At 40.5% G+C, this 20,950-nt stretch overlaps 1 protein-coding gene across 7 annotated transcripts in view; it reads right to left on the bottom strand.

Moving 5' to 3' along the window:
* The window catches only part of CUX1 (cut like homeobox 1), a 268,432-nt gene that overhangs the window by 97,002 nt on the left and 150,480 nt on the right, over positions 1–20,950 (bottom strand). The gene's annotated exons all lie outside the window — the stretch shown is intronic.

Genomic DNA, 20,950 nt, shown 5'->3' with positions numbered 1-20,950 from the left:
TACCTGTATATGTGTACAACGTGTATTCTTCTGTTTCAGTGTGCCTAGAAGTTTGCCTCTAAATTCTGCTTAAAAAAAAATCACGAAGTCAAAGAGACCTAGAATTTCAATTTACAGAGAAGAGAGATTTTTGACAGAAACAAATGAAACTAAATTTAGACTCAGGCTTTTAATGCACTTTACGAAGTTGAACAGGAAATCAAAGGGTTGAAAACTATATAGTTAAGAACAAAATAGATCAATCATATATGTGTGCTAGCTGCCAACTACCAGTCCCAACCCTTTACAAACTCCAACATTTCTAACACTTTTCTCACACAAGTGGATCTGATGGTTAAACAATTATTTCTATCATCACACTGTATCACGGGCAAATATTTCAGTGATATTCTCACCTGTGAAAGGTACCAGCCAAAGGGCCTATGTAGCTCTATGTATGTTCTGTATCAATATATTAAGACTTCTCCCCAGACGCTTGCCGATCTTGTATCTCTAGACCATATGGATGCAATAAACATGATCCTCATCTCCTATGAACAGCAGCTTTAACCAGCAAGTCCTTTTGCAATCTGCCAACACCATCATGTCTGTTTTTTGTTTTTAATCTGTAGCAGATCATTGTCAGTAAAAGCTGTGAAATACTGGAATTCCCTTCCCCTGCCAATGCAGAAAAGTCAGGTTTTGTTTTTTGGCTGATCCCAAAGAAAATCCATTTTTCTATGCAGGTGTTTGGTGGGGAAGATGGTTAATTGAAGTACACAGAAGTACTGGCACACTTGACACTGGATCATTATACTGAATATTGACTTACTCTTCAACAGCTTTTTAGTTTCTGCATGCACACTTAGGGAAATGCAGTAAAAGATCACAGCAAGTAAATGTGTATGTATATAAATAAATGGGAAATGATTTTTTAATTATAGCCCTTAATTTTGAGGCAACATGAATTGCCTTTTGAAAAATCTTTTGGACTATAATGAAAAACAGATTAACATGTATTTCCTCATGCAGGAGAAGCTAGTGTGTCGTTACACTGGAAAGAGATCATGCACAAGATGTTTTGAATTAATAATAAATAATAGACATTAGTTACTGAATTGAACAATCACTCTCTGGACAAGTAAGGACTTAAAGTTTGCAGGGACTAACGAGAAGACCAACCCAGACAGGTTCAGATATGACTACATTAGTATTTTTGATCTCTTTAGCCTTTTGTTTAGAATCCAGACCCAAAATGCTTGTCCATCCTGTAAACCCTGTAAGGAAATTACATCTCATGAACAAAATGTCCACAAGAACATGTGGATGACCCTGGTATGCATCTGTAACAGAGATCAGAGGGAAGAGAGCATCCAAATGCACAAAAAAACCCTACCACGTTTCCCAGCATTTTACAAATATTTTTAGCTGGGATAGTTTAAGGATCTTCTTTATATAAGCTTATGTATTCGGGCTGAATTTATGTGTGAATGCCTCAGGTTATACGGAGCCAGTAAACGATGTCTGGATTGTGTCACACGCCTCCCGGACCAGAGCTGGGAGCGTCCCACTCCAGTACGCCGTCTGCAGCTCGAGTGAACCCAGTTTCCGCTTGCTTCTTTGTAGGGTCTGAAGAGCAATAAAATCCCTGCCTTTCCCCCCAAAACAGGGGAACGCTGGTGTCAGGTAGCAGCCAAAGGTCTGAAAAACTACAGAGCCCAAGAAGAGCAAAGGACTTACAAATTCCTGGGCGAGGAGAAGAAAAGCACTCTGCTTTTGTAGCAAAAGGGCCATTTTTTAGTCCAGCCAAGGGAGAGTTTTGGCTGCAGAGAAAAGAAAAAGGCTCTGACGCAGAAAAGAGGTGTGTGAGGGGGTCTGGACTCACCAGAGGACCCCCAGCCACCTGTAAAGGTCACAGAGGCAAGTGAAGGAAGCTGAGGGCAGGGAAACACCAGATTCTGCACACATTACAGCAACATTTAAACCTTAAGAAATGTATGTCTAGGGCATACAGCTGCAAATGGAAATTAGAAGCCCTTAGACTCCAAGGGAACGAGGAAAACAGAGTGCCAACTCCTGGAGAACCAGAGCCGGCCTGGGAAGGCCTTGCCCGCATGAACTGCCATCACTGCTGGCAGCCTGGGGGAGAAGCGTGCTGGGGGAGGATTTGGGCAGGCAGGAGGAGAAGCAGAGGGATGTCTGTGGCCTGAGGAAAGAGGGAGAGGGGACGAGGGACAGCAGAGAAGCAGGGCCGGCTGAGGGGTGAGAGGCTGCAGGGAGGAGGCTGGCACACAGGCCGAAGCCTGAGAAGCGGGGTGAGGCCCCGGGACAGTCCTCTATTTACAACGCACACAAGTATTAATACCGGTATTTGTATGCCATTTCGGCTGGGGTCAGGATTTAAGAGCTCTATTACAGCACTGGTATACGCAGTCAATTACAAAAAAAAGCGACCGAGGATATAGCACGCCATAAAAATGACATTTCTGCCCTTCAGCATCCGCAGATAATTCTGACTGAATCCGGTACAGTGTCAAACTGTAGCCAAGGGCAAAATTGTCCCTTTGTCCTTGCACCCAGACAAACCAGCTGCCTGGTCCTGAGCTCCCTTTCACCTGGGTGTTTTTCCTATCCAGCTTTTCCCCACGCAATCTTTCTCCACACACCTAACGAAAGGATGCGACATCTCCAAAAAAATTCAAGCGGAACACCTCCAGCCTAGCAGTCTGCACACCAACCAAGGTTAATGCTGCAACCATAAATGTTATCTTTAAGTGAAGCAATGAATTAAATTACACTGTATTCTTTCCGAGCACAAGTGTCAACAGCATTCAGAAGAATCTTCAAAAGGAATTCAGTCTTTTCATTTTAAAAGCTCAACTCCCACATCAGTAGCTGGCACTCAGCAGTCTAAAATCACTTATTTGAGAAAGTCTCTAATAGCTACACTCGCTGTTTGCTGAGCAGAGGTATTTATTATAAAATAAATTATAGTTCTTACACCTTTTATGCACTCACAGAAACAACTTGCATTGATTTATTGTTTACAAAGCACTGTGTTGAATTCAAACCTGCAAGGCATGGGGAAATCCCACTCCGGATCAGTGGATTAGGCCCACACAGGCCATTTTTGATGTATCCACCACCCATAGCATTTCCTCATTTTCAGACCTTCTGATTTCAGTATTTCTGTTTATTTCAATGGAATTACTTGACAGGTAAAGCACCATCCAGCTCAAGGCAAATGTCATCATGTCCTACAGGTTTTCATTGAAAATCTGATGGGAACCTTACAGAAAACAACAGCCAAGTTTAACAAACATGGTTATATCAATCCGAAATTTCTGACCAAAGTCATTGCAGGTGAATTACACTCACCTACAGGATCTGATGATTTTACTTTTAACATTAATTCCTGAAGCAAAGATGACCTGGCTTCTTGTTGAGTGCCTAGATACCCCCCACCACCCCAAGAGCTGAAGGCAAGGAAAAACCCAAAACCACAAAGTTCCTTCTTTGCATGAACACAGAAAATGAGGGTAGTCAGAAGTGAGAGAACCTTTTACACTAATATTTATGGTGTTTTAGAATAGATTTCCACATCACAATGGCCAATATTAACACCAACAATATTCAGGGTTTGTCAAGGGTGATTCTTTCTTAACGTTAAAATAGATAATTAGAAAGAGAATGGGTAAAAGTTATTTTCAGGAGTGAATATTATCTATCCTGTGTTTTCCCACTCCACAGATGGTATTATCGTTAGTCTGATCTAGGTCCTTATACTCACTTTGTTACAGCAAAAGTAATCATGTAAACAAGACAGTTTTAGTCTGTATTAAAGATAGTTCGTTCTAAGTTTCAACACTTTCAGGCTAAGGAACTTAGCATATCAATGTAGCAAATCAAATTTTAAGTTCAAGCACTTGGAGCTATAAAATAAGTGGGAACAAATGAAAGGAATTTGAACTGTTAAAACAGCATGACCACAAAATATTCTACTATTTCTTTTGTAACTGTATCTGAAGTAAAAATACCAAGCTTGTTAAAAGGTATAGATTTTACAAGGTGTAAGTTTTTGCCATTTATGAAGGAGCCCTCAAAAGTAACATGCCATCTACAAAACAAACAAACAAACAAACAAAAACACACACAACAACAAACGCTTATTCGATTTGATTGCTTATGGGAAGTCCAAAACACAGAAAGGTTCAATTTTCTTTTTAAGATCAAGTTAACCGATTAGGTTTGAACAGCACAACGAGCAAGCAAATTCAAGTATTGGTAAAATGGAAGCAGCTCAATCTCATCTTCTAAATAAATCAGATGAAAACCCTAAACACCATGAAGCTATTCACTTGTAAGTAAGAAGAATATGGACTTTAGAATTAAAATCCAGTTGATCTGACTCCTTCATTTAGATACTAGCTTAAAGAGGCAGAAACAATTCCTTTTTTATTAACATGACAAGTGAGTGGTTTGCCAAATCTTGTGGCTACAGCCCCCTAAACATTTGAACTTACTGAACCTTGAAGGGAACTGCTGTTGGATTCTTTATACATGGAAGAACTGAAAAACACAGATGACACTTTTGAAATTGCAGTCAATGGCATGGCCAAGAAACTTCACTAGCAGGGCAGATTAATGTTTTGGTTTGGCAAAAAACAAACAGCATCTTTTCCCACACATTTGTTTTCTTTAAAAACATGTATAAGTTTATTGGTCAGAGCAAACGGTATATGGAGCCAGTGGGGCTTGTTAAAATGTTCTAATTACTAAAACATTTACGCAGTCAATTTCAAAGCATACATTATCAACTAATGTGCATTTATGTTTAACACACAAAAAAGGGGATGGGGGAAGAAAATTCCTACTACTAACATGTATCTGTGATCTCCACAGAGCAGAATTTGGTAAACATTTTACCCTCTTAAAATTAGAGGCAGTGTAATCTAGCACTGCTAGCACAAGGCAAACTGGGAAGTTATTTGGGACATTAGGGAGGGAGGAAGAGAAGAAGGGAGGGGCAGAACACTCAAAAAATGCAGTGTATTGGACTTTTAAGATTATTATTATTTTTTATAGTTTCAATAATTTTTTATCAGGAAAAGTTCCTGGGTCTAGGAGGTAATTTCGGATCACTAAACAACATCTGAATTGCCTGCAGTCCAATGATCACAGCATTCACTTGGGGCACATGAGCATTTCCAGCATTTGAATATTAAATTTTATTTTTTTTTAAGCAAAAAATGGTAACAAATTTCCTACCCAAGTTCAAGACTCTGCTGGTAGGTTCCCTCATTTAATTGCTGCACTTCAGTGACCATGCAAAGGTGCACGTAGTGCTGGCTTGCTTCATTTCTAGGAGCACCTTATGAGGAACTTAACACACTTAAGAAGATTTTGACAGGATGTAAGAGAAAATCACAACCAATTCCATTCATCTTGCATCTTAGGAATATTGCTGTACACATAGTTTAGGCCTTTTTAGAATTCATTATGTTTCTAATCCAACAAACAACCATATTAGATAAATCCACATTTATTGCTAATAGGGCCTCTAAAAGTCATAGACAAAAAGATTGTACAAAGAAAGAAGGAAAAAATTATTTCAGCATAACCCCTACAGCACATCAAAAGGCAAGAACTCACACACTTTTTAGTAGTAAGTTCTCAAATCTACTTTTCAAATTGCAAGAGCTATAGGTTAATATTTTCTTTCACAGCAACCCTCTAAGGATCTTCAGATCAGATAATCCTTTTTCCAATGTCATATAAATCCAGGCCTCTCGTAAAAGAATTTCTCTGTTCAGGGATTCATAAATCCACCAACTTTAGTAATGAATTGGGTGTTTCCTTTCCTAGGAACTCAATTGAAGAAAAAATCCTCTCTCTGCTAAGCAGTGAAACACTGAAGGCTTTAAATTGAGAGATCAAAGGAACGCTGGTTTCAGGTGCTCCAGCGATTACACAATACGTCATCTGGATTAATCTGGGGAATGGTTAAATGTCCAGTGTACATTGTCCAGACACCCGTATGCAGTTATCCTATACTAAATCAAATTCTTCCCCTAGCAAAAAAGGAGAGAGACTCAATGCTAACTTTTTTTTTCTTTCATTTTTTTTCTTTTTAATTTTGTGGGAATTAATTTGTGTTTCCTCTCATTGTGAGCCCTGTATAGATGTAGTGTGCTGCATACAGATTTTCAAACTGAAAAATGAACTAAATCTCATTCAAGTATTACTCATTAAGCACACTGGGTTAGTATCATAAGTAGCAGCATCAAGCAGTTGCACCAGCTGTAGGTATGATCTTCAAATAAATGATGTCCTAGGTGCTTGAAAGATGTCAAGTGATCATCAAATATTGATTGAGGTTAAAGAAAGTGCTTATAAACCTCAAGATACGGAGCAATGCTTGGACAATACAAAAATCATCTTGATTGTTAGAAGGAAAAAAACCACCTGTATAGAATAAAACCTCTGTTAGTCTGTAGAAGAGTTGCGTTCTAAGAAAACTGCTACATCACTTTGTTTTCTCTTTCATGGCTTAAGTCAGGATTTTCAAGGATAAGAAAATCATGTTTACAATTATAAAGTTTTATATACAATAGAAATCAGCTTTATGTCAGCGATACACTAGGGAGCAGCTTCTAAAGATTGTCAGTGTTTTATTAATCATTTTTACAGAGAAAAATTGCTATGAATGACACCAATTATTAGCCCAATATCATACCAAAAAAAAAAAAAAAAGAATTATATATAAGAGAAAATATCAGCTCATGGAATCCCAGTGCTGTAAGTCCCATCGTTTTACATACACATGCCCCTGGCACACTTCCCAAGCCAGAGAAGAATGCTTAACGTAAGCAGCTGGAATAAAGCAGAGTGAAGGCGTCCTGGCTGCGTTAAAAGCTAGCCCAATCTATAAATAGATGGCACATCTTTTTTATTCAATGACAATACTATTTTCTTACGTACTGCATGTTTATGTATTTTGTACCACAGCCAACATGAATCCTGAACTCCCCAAACTGCTCACTGCTCCATTTAAACACCCCCTATTCAACTATCAGCTTGGTTTTCTCTCCACAGGAACAGGTCTTTTTGTGATCTGTGTCTAGCCATCACGTTGCCTGTTACAGAAAGGAGTATCAGACAGGAAAAGAAACGCAATCTCTCTCTTTTCTGCAAGTCTCATGATCAAACTTGTCTTATTTCACAATGTATTTTTGCTTTACCCCACCAAGCCTTATGAGCAATGTTAAAACCAGCTATTAGGAATGTCCAGATTTGGATCATTCTGGGTCCCCTCCCATCGCAGGCTGCTGGTGACAATCCTTTGGGTCACAGGGGAATTCGAAGAAGGTTGCTGAAGCACAAGATCATTTCTGCACCTGAAACCTGCAGAAACAAATGACCTCCCCGGACTGACCTACACTTGCTGTCTGTGGGACCTGACGAGAAGTCTCAGACTTCACGTGGGAGGCGTGGGCTCATCCTCCTGTGGGCTCTAATACTGGCAGGCAAGGCGAAGCATCTCAGCAATTCAGTTCTGGTGCAATCATTTGGACCCGCCTTTAGAGGCTATGTAAAAAACAAGAACTTCTGGATATTTAATTTTTGATGTATTTATGCCTGAATCCCACCTGCATTAATACCTAGAGACACACACACTGTGATTGACATACTGCACCAATATCAGTACAAACCCACTAAATTTGCAGAATGAAGTCCTCAGGGTGAGGAACACGATCTCCAGGTTCAGAATATGCAGAATATTCATGCTCAGAGGACCTGATTTAGACAAACAAACATTTCCACTCACCCTCCTGGCCATTGCCAATCTGCGCTATGCTGTGCCCTGGGTAGCAGGAGGCACTGCCTGATCCAATGCTTACAGCTCTGAGGATTTTCTAACAATACAAGATGACACAGATGCAACAAACTCCATATTTCCTGGTGCCTCTTATTACAAATTGAAAGAGCTTGCTGCAATTCCCCTCTCCTGACTCCAGTTGATTCAATAACGTATCAGAATTTAAACACAGGCACCCTTCCCTCTCCCTCGCTTGCACACAAAGCATATCAAAAGCATGGAATTACTCCTGACTTGGCCTTGAGCAGCCAACATGATGTCAATTTTACATGTTCTATAAAGCAACAGCATGTAGAAAGCAACTCAAATGCAGGTCATATCAAGCATGTGACCCACAGAGCAATCAAAGACTGCCTGAAACTGTCATTCAAGGTTCAATCATCTTCTTGCAGGAAAAATGAAACATCTGTGGCCCAGAGAATTAAGTTATGTATTGCATAATTCATCTGGTGTCTGCCACAGCAGCCATTTCAATGCTCTAGCGATAAACATGTTTGATTATTTTTGTTTTGTTTCCTGTTGCCTCCATGGTATTTCTATTTATCTACCCATACTACAACACATAATGGAGATAACAAATATACAAAACAGTGTTACAGTCAGATGATAAGATGAGGGAAATCAGCAGTCTTATTAATCACATGAAGATTGCATAATTATTAAACCTTATGGTCCTTGCATTGTACTCATTTGGGCTCTTTTGGGTACACTCTGTAGTTAGATTTGATGATGAAATCATTGTTTCCCAAGGATTTAAACATGAACTTTAGAGGTCCTTCTGTTAAAAAGCTACTGTCCTCATAAACAAAGCAAGTTTCTCCCTGTCTCCTAGCTTGTCCACCCTCTCATTTCTGTCTGATCCCAATGGAAGCAGAAGTGTGCTTCTCATGCCAGACAATGCAGAGGACCCCCTTTCTTGCTCACTTATTCCACTAATGGGTTTGTGGTCAGCATGTGGAGAAACCCTGATCTAAACCATCTTTGCAACCCATTTTGGGAAGAGATTGTTTTCTTAATGGTAACTCAATTCAATTTGCTCCTTAACTCAGAAACCTGAACACCTTCCCATCTGCCATGAACTTCACCGACTTCCAGAACATGTCCTGCTGGGTTGGTGGGAGCTTTAAAGCTCCAGGTCCACTCCTCACTCTCTGGCTATCTATTTCTGCTGCCAGGAGTTAGCCACTTCTGCAGTCTATTCACAAAGCTCTCAATGTCAGTTAATTTGTTAAAGAATTAAACATAGCAGCTACCTTTTGTGCAAAATTTTACAAGACTTGGTCAATGCTGGCTTGATCCAAAAAGGTGCTTTGCACTGGGCTGATGAAAGGAAACAAGCAACAGTCTCTGAAGCAGTGTCGTGTGTTCTTAGGTATTTTTTCATGATTTGGGGTTTACAGAATTCCTACGATGAGCAAAATCCTCAATATAAAGTAACAAGTCAGCACTATTTGGTAGGTCCACAGTTTTATTTGACACCCTGAAATCTTGCACGCTGTTTCCTGTGATGCTCTACAGAGAGCTGAGTCAGTGGCTAAAATAACACATTCTCCCGTAAGCCTGAATACAAATAAAGCACTGTTTCCTATCGATTGTTCCTATAATGTTGTTTGGACAGTACCTATTGTAATAGTATCAGCTGTCCCATCTGTGCTTTGTAACTGCCCCCCATTGCTACTTCCTCCTGCAGTATTTCTAGGTCACTCCCTTATCTCCTAAATGTCATCTCTTCCCTTCCCAGCCCACAAATGGAAATAGGGATTATGGATGCCTTCCAGAAACATGTACACTGCTGATCAACCAGCAAGTAGACAGGTAACTGCTGCTCTCAAATTGCAGCCCTCCACTCAAATGGATTACTCGTCTGCCTTTCCTATCCACTCCCCATTCCTGCAAGAGTCACCAGAGCTCGCTGTTCTGGGGATCTCTAATGCTGTTAATTTCCGTTGAAGTCAATCATCAGCTTATGAGTTAATTTAGGAGGAGAGCTGATAAACTGCAAACTGAGCACTGAGCAGGCTGGCAGTAAAACAGACCCCAAGCCCATGGCAGCTTCATTTCCTTCGGAAGCTGGGCTGAAAGCTGTGCTCACACAGCGCAACTGCTGGCTACACGTGCAACGGCTCTTCCACGGGCACACACAGGCTGCACAACAGCAGAACTTGCCATTTTCAATTCTGCTTGAAAAAAAACGTACAACAAATACAGAATGAGAACTTTGTTAAAGACCAAGCCTTAACTGATTACCTCTGCTGCTCTACGCCTTGCACAAGCTGTTTTATAATTGTTTCTCCAAACACATAACAGTAATAATAATGGACATTTTGGGATTTTGGAAATACAGCACCTGCAACATTTTCTTATTTTTACTGACGGAGTTAAAGCACATCAATTATCCAAAATTAGATACCTTAATTGGAGGCACCTTAGTTGTCATTCTTTTTTAACAGAATGGTGTATTTTAAACCTTGAAGAATCAGCAGGAAGAATTGTCTGTGCTTTGATTAAAGATTCTCTAAAAATACACACAAATATTTTAACTTACTCAACAATGTCACTGGAGATACAGTATGTAAAATGAGTGTATGTATCTTGGCAAGGTCATGGTTTGCTTGATTATTTGTTTTTATTTTATTTATTTTAAGAATCACCATGTCACACCTGAAAAATGACTTTAGGTTCTGAGTAGTTGCAATCACAAAATGAACAATCTTCTCTCACTTTACACGAATGCTACTATCACATATGTCTGTATGTTTGTTTTCTTTCAAACAAAAATAACTTCAAAAATTGGACACTTTTCACAATTTTTACTATAGCAACATACCAGAATCATCTTTAGGAGCTTCTGGCTCAGCATTTCTTGTTTTCCTTAACTGCAAAAAGAGCTGAGCTGGGCAGCTCAGTAATTTGGAAAATCTAGATATTTATTAATTTCTCCCCTTATTTATTCTGTATCTTTGTCCATCACTGCAAGAATCTATAAAAAGCTTTTCTTTAACTTACTTTATTCTACATTCAGTAAAACAGATTTAAGTCAGTTTGAAAATAAAACAGTACAGCGAGGCAATTTTATGTACACATGTCACTCCACGGGGATATATCAAGGGAAAATTACTGTTTACCACTGCAGCAATGACAGAACATCAGCTCCTGCCTCGTGGAAAACGGTAATTTTCCAGTGGCCTGAACATGTATTAGTGTAAATGTAACGGACTAAAGAAGAGAAAGACACACCTGTCTCAATCTTAGCTGAAAAACTCAAGTTCTCTTGATTATCTGCCTCCTCCAGACTGTCTGTTCTGTCTGACTTTGGTAACTGGCACTATGGAGTAAATGACAACATCCTATATGGCTTTTTGAAGGGTCTGCTGGCATGAAACAAGATAAGCATGTCCAGTAGGCAAAATAATCTCCAACTTCATATTTCTTATTAAGTTCCTTATGTATCCCTGCAAGCACACTTACAAATAGGCACCCAAATATGATACTATCCTGCTTCCCTGCATCGTCAACTGCACCTGTAGCATCTAGACACCGCTTTATCATTAAGCACAAAACCAAAAAAAGCATTATTTAGTGATAGAATCTAGATAAAAACACCTTATTTTTATTATCTTTTTCCTTTATCTATGTAAAAGACATGCACATTGTGAAAAGGGAAGGCTAAATGTTGACTCTGCAGCAACACAGCATTCAAGTGGAAGATGTATTTGGGGATTGCTTTAGTGCTTTTGGCTGTAGGAGTGAATATAGGTGATTGTGCCTATTCTCTGCTAGCTACTGAAACAAGTATTTCCTTCTGGCTATTGAAGAAAACAGCATTACATAGCCTCTGACAAAAGCAACTGATGTCCTTCTATTCAATAAAGGGACTGAAAATAGCATAAGCCATGACGGGGGACATGTTTTACTGAACATTTTGAGTACGTTTTACCCTTCCCATGAGCTATGCTGAAGACTAAAACTCAGGATGATTGCTATCTTTATAATAATGTATCCAATTACAAATACGGTCTTCTCTCCTCCCAATCTGTTCCAGCTTTGTTCTGAATCGGAACACTGCTTCTGTCAAACTGCCATTATGTCACCATTTTGCAGTTTTGCTTTTTTATCAATAGCATGAATCTGGCTGACCTGAGTGACAAAGCTGCAAAAACCAGGCAGAAAGAAACGAAGGAGGCAGAGGTAGCCCACTGTATTGAGAAAACAAACAGGAGGAAGAAGAAAAGGCAGGCACTCTCTGAATCAGCACAACAACCACCAGTTCATTTACTTAACACAAACCCATCAGCTGGGACGCAGAACAACGTCCTGGTCTTCAGATGGCAGAGCTGCCTTCCTTCTCTTTCTCTTCCCTCTTCTGGACCTGCTTGTACCCCAGTGGGGCACCTGGAAAAGCAGACTCAGCCTCCAGTTGCCCTCAGGAGTCTCCCTCGGTCGAGTTGCTGTCTGGTAGGCTGGCCCCAATTAGTGGCTGTGTGGGCATGGATCAGCACAGCTTCACTCCAGTCGCTGGTACCAGCAGAGTCGCTGGCATATATTATTTTTACATCTTTGCTGAATATATAAAATCAGCTCAGTCCTTTTCTAACCAAGTCTCCAGCTGTATCATATTATGCGAGATGCTCGCTGGTATGATTGACAGATTGCCTGTCTACACAGAATCTGAACTAGATATATATTAGAGAAATTACTTTAAATAATCCTTGGCAAAAAAACAACACTAGGTACTACTGCAAGCCCTCGGAGGACAACAGTGCAGTATTTTCTAATTTAACCTTTTACAATTTTATTTGCAGAAGCACTTTTCCAATTCTCTATTTCCCTTTCAACAGTTGTTAGCCTTTAAAATACAGCTAAAGTAAAATAGCTCCAGGCCTGACTAATATTGTAGTCTGTGGTATGGAACTATTTGATTATTCTGTTTCAACAGCTAATGTAACAGGTTTAGTATTTCTACAAAAAAGGGAAGTCTGAGCTGGAAAGTCTTCTGTTGCTAATGATAGTTCCTCAACATTTCTGCTGCATCCAAAGATACACTGATGTCAGAAACCTCTTCAGTGGATGAAAACCATCCTTCCTAAATGTAACCAACAGCTGTAGCAGAGAAGGGAGGTAAGATAACGCAGATCTTCCTTTTAGATTTGCCTATCTTTTAACGCAGTTCTATTACCCAACGGGTCTCCGAGTCACAAGACCAGCGTTTGGTTAATGAGTAAGTTCACTCCATTTAGACCTTCACTGGCCAAGCACCCTTCCTGGCTGCTACCTGCCCTAGGAGGTGTGCAGGTAAGCCTACAGCCCCACCAGGTGTCAGACCTCTGTCCCACTGCCCCCCCTCCTGCCGCAGCACCCACATTTCTGCAGGAGTGACATCCTCTCCCCGGCTCTGTGGTCTCACCTGCTGAGCTGGCCTGATCCATAAGCTGCCGAGCCGGGCTCACGGGCTGTGTGAGAGCTAGAGGTGCACCTGCACACCAGGGTCTGTGCTCGATGGGACACCATGGGAAGACACACAGGCTGCAAAGACGCAGCTTCTCTGTCCTCAGTGTGCTGGGATCAGTTGGGTACTTCTCTGTCCCATGAGCTTGCACGAGGGCAGCTACAGAGTAGGGAAATTTCCCCTTCTTTTACCCTAAGTGGACATTTTGTGCAAACTCCTGCACAGTATGTGTAAAAAAGTTTTAAACTTTCCAAATAAAGTGTATCTAGTCTTCCTCTGTTTTCCCTAGGCTTAGCTCCTTTTATGGCATTAAGTAGTAAATCAGTAATTCAGGGAACCTTACTTTGCTTCTGAAGTGTTTGTTATACAAACAGAGAGGATGGGGCCAGACTTGCCGGCCCCTTGCACTGCGCACAGCCCAGGCTGTGCGGCTTCTTCCAGGGTTGTAAAATATTCAGTACAGCAAACCTTACTGTGACACCTATATTGTTTAGGTAGAAGATACAAGTGAACAGGAACGAACTATAAAAAATATGGGGAAAAAAAGTTTAAAAAAGTTTAGTTAGTCTAGATATTGGACAATATATTCACCAAAACATGGTAACAAAAATGCGTAAGAGAAAGAGCAAGGCTTATGTGCCATACATTCGCAGTCACCAGACAGAAAGACTGTTAATACTGACCTGGGTGAGAGCTGGCAGGGACCTGGCATGTCTCACCGCTGCCAGCTTTCTGCCTGGCTCAGCTCCGCGCTAGCATTGCGCCACAGCATCACCGACGACAAGGTGGTGACAAAAATCAATCCAACAGGCAGCAAGACAAATAAGTCATCTGTATCACGGCTCAAATATGTTTCTGATCAATAATAGAAAATTAAGTCCTACTCCTTTGCCAAGAAAATAGATTATTTAATCAGTGTACAGACAGATAGAGATGTTACATAATCAAAAATAGCTCACTCGGCTATATTTAGTGGCCACTGCCTTTCAGTGAAGAGGGCGAAAGTACACCCATTATCGGTTACAAGCCCTGTACAGAAATGGTTTTCTGCTGAGTTAAGCTGGTCCAACATACTCAACATCGAGATACTGTATATATAAAACTTCAACAACAACTATGACAGGATGATGAATACAGAAAAGACAAGAAAGTCACTGCTGCTGTATGGACAATTATCCAGCAGGGGCAGAGGATCACAAGAGATTGTGAAAGAGTCCCAACTAAATTTATACGCCAGTGGATCTACAAGATTATTTCCAGCCTTTCCAATCTTTGGATTACCTGGCATTTTCCATTAAAGGATGAAGCATCAGTAGAGCACATTTGCACGTAGTGACTGGTTGACTTTCACAGTTATTCCTGTGATCTCCCAGCAATAAGCATTGGAATTCCAGGAATTTGCAGAACACACTGAAAATCACTGATCTAGACCATCAACACAGAGCTCACTTAACAGTACTGCTGCCTGACTGGACACACTGCACATAGCTAAGGGTCTTCCACCTCTTCCAAGACCCCCAGGATCTTAACTAAAAGCTCAAAGAAATGTCTGCCTGTGGGCAGTCTCCCCGAGATGAGAGCAGCAGCATCAGTGCCATCATACATCCTCCCCTATCAAACAATAAACACCTAGAGAAAGAGCACAATTAGTTCTGAAATCAAGCACTTCCAGATTTAATGGTTTCAAGATAAAAATACAAAAAGGAATTAGAAAAAACAACTATTAAACCAAAGGCTCATTTATAGGCCACTCATGCTTTGAAATAAAAGTGAAAGAAAAACACACATTCCTAACTGGAAGTAAGAGGAGCGTGGAAAAAAGAATGTTGAGCAGAATTGCCAGTGATCAGCATTGGCACTATCCACTTCTTGTATTGTTTTTGATATCAAAAGCAAGAAGTACCTACATCAACTGGTATTTGGGTCAGGTCTACAGAGCGGCTTCACCAAATGGGGGTACCACATACAGCAGCCATCAGAGACACCAAATGCAAAGACTTCATGGAAGTTCTGCTGATTCTGCATGGCCATGACTTTAAGGTATATTTTGATCTGTGATACTCATTTTAGACATTCAGAAGAACAAAGTGCTTCATGCAGACTAAAAATTCTTAGCAGTCCCAGTATTTTAGAAAGATAAGAAAACAAGAATGATAAACAGAAGTCAAACACCACTACTGCAGTGTAACAGATACCTTAAAGATCCCTCCAATGTTTAGGAAAGCTAGAGAGGAAAGAAAGCACTATGCCCATTAAAAATAATAATAATAAAAGATAATTATAGCTGGCTCCAAATGTTAACAATTTAATAGTTACAGGATCTAAGTACTGTAAATGACTAATGCATGCAGCAAATGTATTCGCAACAGCGTACAAAACAAAGCCCTTAAATGTAGATAGCTCTGGAAAAAAAAGGATAAACTGTTTTATAACATAAACTCTGAAGCACATGACATTGAGAAAGTCTCTTGCATTATCTTTCTTTTGTGACTGGCAGCAAGATCTCCTTGATATGCCAAGACGATGAAAAGACCAATAATGTGCAATTTGGGAACTCCAGATACCTGCACGATCAGAGCAAAAAAACTGCATCCTTACAGTTCTAAGAAGAACGAGGCATTTTTTCCTATCCACACAAAAAGTCACCAACTTTCAGTATATTTAATACAGACAAGAAGAAGTCAAGAAAAAAATTACTAATAAATTTAATTGACCACAAACACGAATAACTTACAAAACTCTGCTGATTATTTACTTTATCCCATTCTCTGTGCACATTTTTTGCCAGTGACAGTCACAAACACAACTTAAATCCAAACCCCCTCGCTTCTACATTTAATAAACAACCAGCTTTTCACCCAAAGAATTAATGGAATACGAGCCTGAAAATTAATCCATTACTCCAAGGTACATCTTGTAAATAAATACTAATTTAATGTTGATTTTATTCAACTAAAAGAAGCTTGTGTACACATAACTGAGTTGCCACTAGTTACAGGTTCAAGTCGCTTGCTGTGAAGGGACATTTCTGCCTTAAGCTGCGCATGTTGCAGTGCAGACCGGCGTGCAAAAGGGTGGACCCAGCCTGCAAGACAGCTCGGCGTCCAGACCCAATCTGGAGCAAATGAGAACACCGAAGCGTTTCCTTCTCCAAACATGCCCAAATGGAGACCATCACTTATCTTTCTAAACAAACAGCAACGCAGGTCACTCCTTCCTGCCTCCGGTTAGGAATTTCCCAGTGCTACGTACGGGTTGATGAACAACGTCCTTAAGGCACAATGGCAGGAGCTCTGGACACCTATTTATCAAGCAGGGAATTAACAGAGAAGTCACAGATAGCTGTAGCTTTCTGGCCCTCGTTTTCTTAGTGGATGATCTGCTATTGAGCTACAAGCAGCAGCTCTGCTAGCTGAAACTGAAAGGATATTTTCTATTATCAGAGAAGGAACTTCTGTTGAGTAATGCTTTCATTCAGTTTGCTCACAATGTTCTCTGTTGATGAATATATCTGATTTCATGTAAATGTGATTAAATAAATCAGACAATGCTAGGCTGTATCATTCTCAAGAGGTTCTAGTTCAAGATGTGAAATACTTGTCCCAATAAGCACGAGTTGAACTAAACCTTGTGAGTTCTGGGTTTTTATTATTTTCTTAAGCTCCAAAAGACCCGGGCTACCTCCTTATTACCATGGGTGTAGCATCAGAATTACACATTTTGCATATACTGCCGCATGTACTCAAAGATTTTCAAAATATCTAAGGACTGAAGGGGAAGGGAAAGGAAATTGAAAGAAAAAAAGAAAGAGGATGGAAAAACTCCTGCAAAGTAATTTGGCTTATTTGGAGCTCATGGCTTTTAGCACACAGAAAGATCAGGTAACCGGGAAACGAGTGCCGTGGCTGACACTTTCTGATAACAGAAATCAAAAAGAACAACTCTGAAATCCAGGCTGTTTATAATCAGTTGTCTATGCATGATGTTACAGGTCTAATCTCAAGTAGCCTAAGTGTTAAGTCTTCATCTGTCGTGCAGAAGTTCATGTTACACCATTCCCTTTGAGAAGGGAAGGAATATCAGCCAAAGAATACAGTGATCCCACGCCACGTACTCTTTGTAAAATAAAAAAAGGACGTTTTAAAAAGATATCAGTTGAAAAGCAGCGTGATTAAGAAAAGGAACTGTGTCTGGCAACGTGACCTTTTTCTGCCGTTCGCCACCGAACTGTCTCGTTCTGGCAGCAGCAGAATGGCAGGGTTATCACCTCCGGCACGGCTCCCCAACAGAACTGGTTTCTAGTTTCCAGGTACTGCGGAGTGAAATGCAAAGGACATGACTTCCCTTTCCTGACAAAGTCATTTGCTCCCTATGAAATTAATTTCAGATATACCACCAAAAAAATGCTCTTCCTACCACAGATTATCACTCCCTTCACCTTCCTGCTAGATGCACCTCCTGAGAGGAGGTCCGACCTCTATCCAGTTATCGATAAGCTCCCAGTCCTCTCCTCCCAGCGGTTACAGCGCTCTGGCTCCTGCCCTGAAGGGCTGCAGGTTGCCCCAGGCTGCGTGTTTCTGGGATGAAAACCACTTCTGCGGTCTGTGCACGGAGCTCTTCCTGCACAAGCAACAACTGCTGCCATGAGGCAACGCTGAGTTAGCACTTAACCACCAGATTAAGGCTCTGCCATAGCCCAAAAGGGCCTTTGTTGCTAATTCTGCAGTGAAATGGCAGACACTGCACAAGATGAATGCCACAACAGAGAAACTCGGTATCTTCAGCAAGTTGGGGACAACAGTAAACAACTGAGCTTTAAGTAGAACATTATTTTCTCTGATATCATACACAGAAGCTTCTGTTTAATTAAAACTAAGCTGCTTAAGCCATTCAACTGGCAAATGGCTATACCAAATGACTTGTCAGTTGTTAGCATTCAAATAGGAGGAGTTGTTTGTTGTCACACTCAGATGGCAAGTTGCAATGCTAATGCACATTTCCCTACTGGCTCCACAAATCTAAACCAACCCAGGCCTGTGAAGTTATTAAAAGTACTGCTGTATATTACTGAGGAATACTTCCTTACTATGATCTTCAAAGATGCTAATATTATGAACTCAGCTACAATTTAATTATTTCAACCTCTGTCCTAAAAATACAAGCCATTCTGGTCATTTACTTGCATTTTTAAAAGTAGAACTTACATAAATTCTGGCTTTGAGCCCCGAGTTCAAGCCAACATCCTTAACTTCCCCAGTGTAAGAAGTCCAGATACAGATTCTGTATCTTCTGATTCAGATCCTGCATATCTCAACTTCAAAATCTTTAATTAAAAAGCATAAATTACTGCAGCAGCTACTTTTCTCTGATCACATGCAATTAAAAAAAATATATATATCAAAGTTTTATCTTGGGTCAGGAACAGGAAAAGATCATTCTGGCCACCCAGGCTAACTTCAAAGCCACAGAAACTGAGCAGCACTGAGGGCGCCTAGGTTGAGATGCTCTGGAAGACCCCTGTTTGCCTATCGCTAGAATTTAGGTCAAGAACGAGCATCAGGCAGAGGCGCCTCTGGAATTCAGGCTGGGAGACAGCCTCTCGCCCCCCTGCCGTCTTCGTTCCCTTCCCCCAGATGGGAAGGACAGTGGCAAGGAACTTAAAACAGTTGAAGGCACTGAATTTGTTGATCTTTTTACTTCCTATGAGTCATGTTCCTCAACTTTGCCACTATGCGTATAAAAATCGGCTACAACTCATTAAATAAATATTTCCACTTTGACTCAGTAAGAGCAGACGACTCCCACATTAAAGGACCACATAGGTAAAACAATGAAAAATGCTGTAACGCTTAAAGTCGCCCGTTCCAGTGAGTTATAATGCCCATGCTACAGGGTAGTCAGTGGTATTGCCGCATTATTATTATGACAGATGCCATATGCACCTTCTCCTTTGGTGTGGTCTCCAGGAAAGAAGAATATTTCCATTCATCACAGCATGATCTAATGGATGGCAGTGCTCAAATGAATGGTCAGCAAATGCATTTTATGTGCTTCTATTTATGTACATTTATTTTTACAGGCTACAATGCAAGCGTCAGAAGAGCACTTCCACTTTTCTATCCAAGGACTGAAAGACTATCCACATTAATAAAGCCTTGCCTTACCCCATGTGCCCTTTTTACATATGGCAAAACTGAGTCATCAGCCTTGTTTTAGGTAGCATACTTGACACAACAAAAATAAGAGGTAGGAGCTAATTACCAGTACAGTACATGAAAACAGGAGTGTCCTTTCCACAAATCTTAAGCTTTCTATCAAAACACATGGCTTTTTTTATAGAAGTAAAGTTAATAGATGCCTAGAACTACTGAATGAAATGATGGGATTTCTCTGCATTTAGCAACAAGCCTTGAAAACCTTAATCTCGTGAGTCAGTAATAACAGTGGAGGAAGTAAAGACAATCTTGGGTCTGTAATCAATAAGACAAGCTGCTTAAGAGACTTCATCTGAAGTAAACGTGCAAATGTCTCACCAAAGCAGAGATGCTGATTTATGATTAAAAAGTGTAAATGTACTTCCGTGGTATCAGTTAAGAACAACATGCATGTCTCATTCGCAAGGGCTTAAGGCAAAGAGTTTAACATCACCAGACGACAAACTCCTCGCTAAGTCTTTCTCCCGAATGCCATTAACACCTCTGCATGTTCTGCATCCCATCTAATTCTCTCTGGCTTACAGCAGTTCTATCACGATTTAAACACATCGTACTCCTTTTCCATTATCAAAGTCAAACCTACAAATGCGGCATTTTTCTCTTGACAAAATCCTGCCAAAGTCCCTGAAAGGCCAGCCCTGACTGTGACATGCTCCGCTGCCAAAAGAATTGGCTACAAAACCCAAAGACTATGCAAACAGACTTTAAGGGATTTTGCAGAGCAATATTGCTCCAGATAATACATCAGGCCTGCTATTGTTTAATAAGTAAAGGGATGATTTAGAAAAGCTGATGAACGGCACAGTGGCACAAACCGCAGTACAGCAAAATTATTCAGGTTTGCAAGGGCTGTGGAAGAGTAAAAATTCCAGAGATGAAAACAAGGCAGGTGAACGGGCAGCTTTATGACGGATGAGCTTCAACACTGACAAACAAGCGCTAATGCCCTGAAGAGTAATAATTCAGACTACTTATCTACGCTGCTGGGCTTCTCCACTTCGTAGTCAGGAAAGACCTGAGTAGGACGATGGGCTAATAGGAACATCCACACCGAGTTAAGATCATGTTCCAAAACGAGCAAAATCCCCTCAGATAAATCATCGTCATTCATGGCATAAACAACTAAACAAGACAATCTGGAGGAACGTTCCTACCAGTAATTAATCTGTGACTATTACTTACAGAGCTATTTCAATTTTTTTCCCCCTTTTGGGCATCTAGCATACCATCATAGGTCTTTATCACAGCTCAAACAGGGCAGGATAGGGTTGTTACACCCGATACAGAAGGACTGCTTTACTGTTGAGCCCAGGAAAAGTAAATAGCCTTAAAAATTCCTATTTGTAGAGAAAGAGGGAAAAAGCTAAAAACATGCATCACAGACAGTTTCTGGAGTCAAATTCCAAGTTATTCTGATATTTCTCCACTGTA

The sequence above is a fragment of the Aythya ferina genome, assembly GCF_964211825.1.
Source record: "Aythya ferina genome assembly, chromosome: 19".
Classification (NCBI taxonomy): domain Eukaryota; kingdom Metazoa; phylum Chordata; class Aves; order Anseriformes; family Anatidae; genus Aythya; species Aythya ferina.
This window is presented reverse-complemented; position numbering and strand designations above follow the sequence as displayed.